This window comes from Mustela erminea, chromosome 7 (assembly GCF_009829155.1).
Source record: "Mustela erminea isolate mMusErm1 chromosome 7, mMusErm1.Pri, whole genome shotgun sequence".
Taxonomy (NCBI): domain Eukaryota; kingdom Metazoa; phylum Chordata; class Mammalia; order Carnivora; family Mustelidae; genus Mustela; species Mustela erminea.
In genome coordinates this window covers 68,866,398-68,873,263 of record NC_045620.1, presented here as the reverse complement: position 1 = coordinate 68,873,263, position 6,866 = coordinate 68,866,398, and positions in this window count along the sequence as shown.

The window sequence follows — 6,866 nt, the reverse complement described above, 5'->3', positions numbered from 1 at the left end:
GAGATGCCTGGCTGTTTGATCAGATTTGCTACATTACAGAGACATTTTGTCAGTGGCCTGGCCATTATAGTAAATTCCTCCGTGGTTTTGGGTAGACTAAATTATCTTTGGTGCACATAGTTTAAAGCAAATATTTATTGAGTGCCTACTACGTACAAAGTCCTGTGCTTAACCAATTAATCTGTACTTTCAGGATGTATTTTCTTCATTCCCAATAAACATTTAACGGAAGGTATGCTTCAGTACTTTAAACTGATCTCCTTCGTGCATAACTCCTTATAACTCTGTCATATGTGGCCAGTGCTATTCTTACACATTACATATTCTTGTGTCACTAGTGTTATTCTTCAGTGCTTCTATTTCTCGGTGTATCTAGGCTGTCCTTGACTTTGGGATATTGAACTTTTGTCAAGTTTTTTTTCTTTTTTAATTTTTTTAAAAAGACTTTATTTGGGGCGCCTGGGTGGCTCAGTGGGTTAAGCCGCTGCCTTCGGCTCAGGTCATGATCTCAGGGTCCTGGGATCGAGTCCCGCATCGGGCTCTCTGCTCAGCAGGGAGCCTGCTTCCTTCTCTCTCTCTGTGCGTGCCTCTCAGTGTACTTGTAATTTCTCTCTGTCAAATAAAGAAATAAAATCTTTAAAAAAAAATAAAAAAATAAAAAAAATAAAAAATAAAAAGACTTTATTTACTTATTTGACCGAGAGAGAGAGAGAGAGAGAGCACACAAGCAAGGGGAGTGGCAGGCAGAGGGAGAAGGAGACGCAGACTCTCTGCTGAGCAGGGAGCCGGATGTGGGGCTCGATTCCATGACCTTGAGATCACGACCTGAGCTGAAGGCAGATGCTTAACCAACTGAGCCACACAGGCGCCCCTTTTGTACAACTCTTAAATAAGCTGTACTGTACCCGAATTCAAACCTTTCTTCATGAACCAATGCATGAACATTTAAGTTTCCGCACACACTGCTAGCCTATCAGTGGTGTAATTCTGGCAGAGTCTCCCATCTTGGCTTGTCCAGCACTGTTTCACAATTATTCAAATAGTTCTTTTGCATTTTGCTCTTTTTTTTTTTTCCACTCAGCAATTATTTTTATAAAATGAATGACAAGAGCATAGATCTCAAAACCAACATAATGGAGAAAGCTGGAAATCATTAAAACATTAAAAGCAAAACATTTCCAGCTTCAATCTAATGTTCACTGAATTTTAAGCCAGTATTTTGCATGTTTAAATGGGAAGAACAAAATTAAACAACATGCATGAAAGCAGGAAATAACTTGAAGATTGTATCTGAAGAAAAACTTCTAATTCTTGTTATTTATCTGGCCTTCTGCAAACAGCCCTTCCCTTAGAACACAGAAGATGATCAACTTTCTAGTATTCAACTTGTGTATATATGTGTGTATATATTTTGAGCATGTTATATGTACATGTAGAGGATTGCCTACAAAGAATCCTGCCTGTAAAACTTTTATAGAGCAAAGGGGTCATTTTAACAGTTGAAATTCTTGTTGGTGGAATAAGTACCAAGTTGGCTTCTTGTCCATCCTAAATACCCATTGAAGTAAACTGTGCTCTTACACACCCCCGAAAACAACAACAACAAAAACCAACACCCAAAACAACAAAAAAAATCACCTTATATGCCAAGAGAATGGAAGGAGCAGGTTGCACCCAGATGAGTTTTCCAGAGACTTCTAAAAGAGAAGAGAACTGACAAACTTGTAGAGCCCAAATGGAAAGCAGGAACTGCTTCAAGACAAGGGCTTTCTTTCCCTGTCTTGTAAAATCCTGAATGAATTGAAGAGACTTTGCAAAGTGCCTTCAATGTCACTAAGACAGGGGGTTGGGAACTGCTTTCTTCCAGAAAAGAAGAGGTCAAGAGAGCAAAGGTCAGATGCTGTGGGGATGGGAAAACAAAGAATCCTAACCTTGAGAAGGGAGCAAGGCTAGAAAGACAGAAGGTTACTGCATTATGACCCTGGTTGACTGGGCCCTGAGTACCAGTGTCCCCAACACTGGGCAAAGGGTCCAGTGCTCCTAACATAGAATCAGAAGCCATTGGATCTCATTGGACCACATTCTCTAGCCAGAAATGCAAATCCACCGTGAGGCATGTCTAGAATCTAATTGCTTTGAAAGGAAGTAAAGAAATAGATATTTCTTTAACACATGAATCTTTTAGGAGCTACAACCTCTACATCAAGAGAAGCAGGAGGGGGTGTAGTGTACCTTGAATGATACTAATAATAATTTTGAGTTACCTGTAAACTCACAGAAGAGAAGTTTTTGGTCAAAGGGGACTTCTGACACCTAAAATTTAAAGAAGTTGGTAATTGCAATGCTTAGAACCAGCTTGCCTTCTAGGAACTTTTCCTCTCCTGGTAGCCCCAGCTGCCACTGCTGGGTATGGTTTGGGTTCTTGCTGAGTTTCCCAGCCATGAATCACATATATTCTATCAAGTTACCAGATATAGGTCAGCTTTTGTGCCCTTACAGGGAATGGGTGGGGCACACGGAAAGGATACAGAGCAGTGACTGGCCTTCCTGAAATGCAGGTCAGGAGACCAGGAAGTTCATCTTGCCAACTTTGCAGTCGACACATGAGGTCTGCATGAACTCATGCTTCCTCTGGAAAGCCTTCACCTGTCAGTGGACCCACCCAGCACACTGACCCTCATGCCTTGTCCCACACTGTTCTTCCTCTGAGCTGTCATCCAGTCCATGCCTGTGGACTTTAAAGTTCCCAAGGGCCAGGGTGGTATCTTCTCTTGTACCCACTATGGGACTGGCCTGTAATAAGGTGCTCAAGGGAAACACTCCAGAAATTTGATTTTATCAAAGTACTCTTTGCTTCCTGCTGAAAAATGCTCCCACTCCCCAGAGGTTTTATTTCTTCTCGTGGTGATCCCTATATCTTCAGTTGTGCTTATACTCCTGTTCTTGGTTCATGAACCTCTGGTGGTATCTGTTGACTTATAGTCATGTCAGATGAAGTCTCAGATCATTTATCTACCCTGCATCCCTCCAACCACTCCTAGACGCCTCCTCCCAATGTTCAGTTTTCCCACTGCCTGCATCTTAGACTTCAAACAATGTATTTGGACCTCCATTTATTTTTCCACTTAGACAGAGTGACTTCCTTGTTTTGACAGGAGGCTAATTATGCCCAGCCTTTCCCTCCTCTCTGCTCCCCACCCCTTCTATTTCCCTATCTCTGTCAAGATTGATCAGATCAGGGGCACCCGAATGGCCCAGTGGGTTAATCCTCTGCCTTCGGCTCAGGTCATGATCTCAGGGTCCTGGGATTGAGCCCCGCATCGGGCTCTCTGCTCAGTGGAGAGCCTGCTTCCTCCTCTCCCTCTATCTGCTTGCCTCTCTGCCAACTTGCTCTGTCTGTCAAATAAAAAATAAATAAATAAAATCTAAAAAAAAAAATGTTGATCAGATCAATGTTCTCGAGTTTGGTTAACATTTACATTTTGTTCTGCAACCAGACTGTCTTTAGTGACTTGCCCATTAGTTCCTTCATTCCTTCATTTTTCATTCAATAAATATTTTTTGAGTGCTTTCTATGTGCCAAGCACTGTTGTAGGCCCTAGGGATATAGAAGTGAATACAATAAGCAATATTCTACAAAACAAAGGAAAAAAAGCAACAGCCTTCATGGAGTCTTCCTTCTCATAATGGGAAAGAAGCAAAATACATATTTTGGGGGCACCACAGTGGCTCAGTTGGTTAAGCATCTGCCTTCAGCTCGGGTCATGATTCCAGGGATCATGGGATTGAGCCTCATATTGGACTACCTGCTTAGCGGGGAGTCTGCTTCTCCCTCTCCCCTTGCCACTCCCCCCTTCTTTTGCTCTCTCTCTCTCAAATGAATAAACAACCTCTTAAAAAAAAAAAAGAAGGGAAGAAGAAGAAGAAGAAGAGCAGGGTGGAGGTGGGAGATTAGTGAGATTTCCCCAACCAATTCTCCAAGTCCTCTGAAGTCAACAGGCTGTCCAACAGTTAGATTTAATGCTAACCCTAGCTACCTGGAGCTAGCCAGACACCACAGATTAAGGGCTCACTCCCACAACACTGTCCACACTTCAGTCACAAGCCACAAATGAGCACCCAGACAACCATGACCTCTCCAAGCTCAGGTTCCATAGGTGGCTAGAACAACTCACAGAGCCCAGGAAAGTACTTGACTTGCTATTACCAGTTTACCGAAAAGGATACAACTAAGAAAAACCAAATGGAAGAGATGCATAGGACAAGGTATGGGATAGGGAAGGGCACAGAGTTTCCATATTTTTAGTGAGAAGTCCAAATGAATTCTTCCTTCTCAAATCCATGCTACCTTTTATTTTGTTGCAGATTGTTTTTTGAGTAGATAATATTTTCATATGATTTAAAACCCAAAATGACATAACAATTATGTGGTAAAAACTCTTGCACTCACATCTATCTCATCTGCTTCATGCTTAGACCTGGCATTCATGCGTGCATTCATTCATTCATTTTAATTTATTTTAGTTTCTGCTTTTTTCCCTCGAGTTTCTTTTTCGACGATTTTTATTTATTTATTTGTCAGAGAGAGAGAGAGAAAGAGAGCACAAGCAGAGGGACTGATGGGCAGAGGCAGAGGGAGATGCTAGCTCCCCACTGAGCAAGAAGCCTGACATGAGACTCAATCCCAGGGCCCTGGATCATGACCTGAGCCAAAGGAGATACTTAACCCACTGAGACATCCAGGTGTCCCTTCCCTCAAGTTTCTGCATTGCTTTTCTTTTTGAGAAAAAGAAGGAACATGAACCTTCTCTACCATGTATCAAACATTTTGTAGCTTCTCACTCCTTTTATTTGTTGCTTAGACTACACAATTCCGCTTATATGAGGTATCTAAAATAGTCAACTTTATAGAAATGGAGAGTAGAATGCTGATTTCCAGGGGCTGCTGGGTGGTTGGGGTAAAGAAGATTTGCTGTTTAATGAATATAGAGTTTCATCGTGCAAGTTGGACTGTACACTTAGAAATGGTTACGAGGGTAAATTTTATGTTGTCTGTGATTTACAAAAATTAAAAATATATGTTTAATAAAGGTCAAAAAAAGAAAGCAGAAGTTTTACTAATATCTATGGAAGTTAGGACTCTAAGTTTAAATAATAATTATAATAATATAATAATATTACTATTGTAATAAATAATAATTATAATGATTATTATAAAGTTGCAGCTATTAATTATTGAGCCTTTACTTAGTTTTACAGTATCTCTTTTGGTCCTTAACACAACTCCCTGAGGTAGTAGGCATTACCACCCCATTTTAACACAAAAGTATTCACAAATGTACCAGGACCATCAAATGGTCTCCCCACACTCTGAGATGGCTAGCTGGTTTGGGTGGCAATAAGAAATAGAAGAAAGAGAGCCACATTACCAATTAGGAGGTTGGACATGTCGCTCAACCTGAGTCCCTCAGGGTCAGAGATTTCCCCACTATGCCCTGAGGAGCCTAGGAGTTTCATAGACACACACACCCCACCCCACTCCCCTGCCACTCTCACCCAAAAAGTGTGGGACTGGAGAGGTCAGGTGAACAGGGCTCAAATCCTGCTGACCCAAAGCGGTTTGCATTTTTCTATTTTCCATTTTGGACTTTCACCCTAAAGAATGGGCTCTACCACTAAAAAGAAATTTGAAAGTCACTGGGTTCGATTATGTCTGAGCTCACACTTTATAATAGTTCAAATGAATCTTCCTGGATTTTGCATGTCCAGAGCTGTGAGTGGGCAGGGTCTGCTCCATAATTTGCAGGGCTCAGAGCAAAATGAAAAGGCCCCTTGTTCATCAAGCAGTAAAAGAAAAAAAAAAGTGCCATCAAAGGTGCTAAAACATGAAACTTCTTCCTTTCTTCTGTGGTCTTTCTCTCATCTTGCCACGGTGTTCTTATTCGCTATTTTATGTCATTCTCATTAAAGAGAGAGTAAAATTTTAAATTATTGGCATAAAATTTACTATTCCTATTCATACTGGGAAATGCCAGTTTCTAATGCAAATATAGGAGCATTTCACTCATGTGCAGAATCTTTAAATTATATAATTTGTATTTCATAGCTCATGTATGCATATGTGTTTAGTTCTTACCAGAATGGTGGGAACGCTACACAAGACTAACTCAACTGTTTTTTATTTCCGTCTTGAGATGCACACATTCTACCACCAATTTGTTCCTTCTACTGTTGAATAGAAAAGGACTGGAAAGAAGGGGACCTGTGGGTGGCCCAATCTTTCCCTTTCCCTCTATGTCATCATTTTCAGTAGTAGTGGTTAGCTGACCCAGGTAGTTTGATAGGAGTAAGAAAGGATGGGATTGGGTTCCTTAGACTACCATTACCATCTTTTTGCGTTCTGAGCAAGTTCTTATAGCCCCTGGGGGCTATCAGCACCCCTGTTGACTCAGGCATAGACAACATGATTGCTTTTTACTTGCATTGAATCTCATTGAACTCACACACATTGTGGGGCCACTGGAATCCTGTGCTCATGAGGCATGTGAATGCTATATTGCAAAGGAGGTAGTAAGGAATAGCAGGGGACATACATACTGTGTGTATCTCCTCTATTCGTGCACACATGCTCCACTGAACCATTGGACTTCATTTAAGAATAGAAGCTCAGGGCGCGTGGGTGGCTCAGTGGGTTAAAGCCTCTGCCTTCGGCTCGGTTCATGATCTGGGGACCTTGGACTGAGCCCCGCATCGGGCTCTCTGCTCAGCGGAGAGCCTGCTTCCCTTCCTCTTTCTCTGCCTGCCTCTCTGCCTGCTTATGATCTTTGTCTGTCAAATAAATAAATAAAATCTTCAAAAAAGAGAGA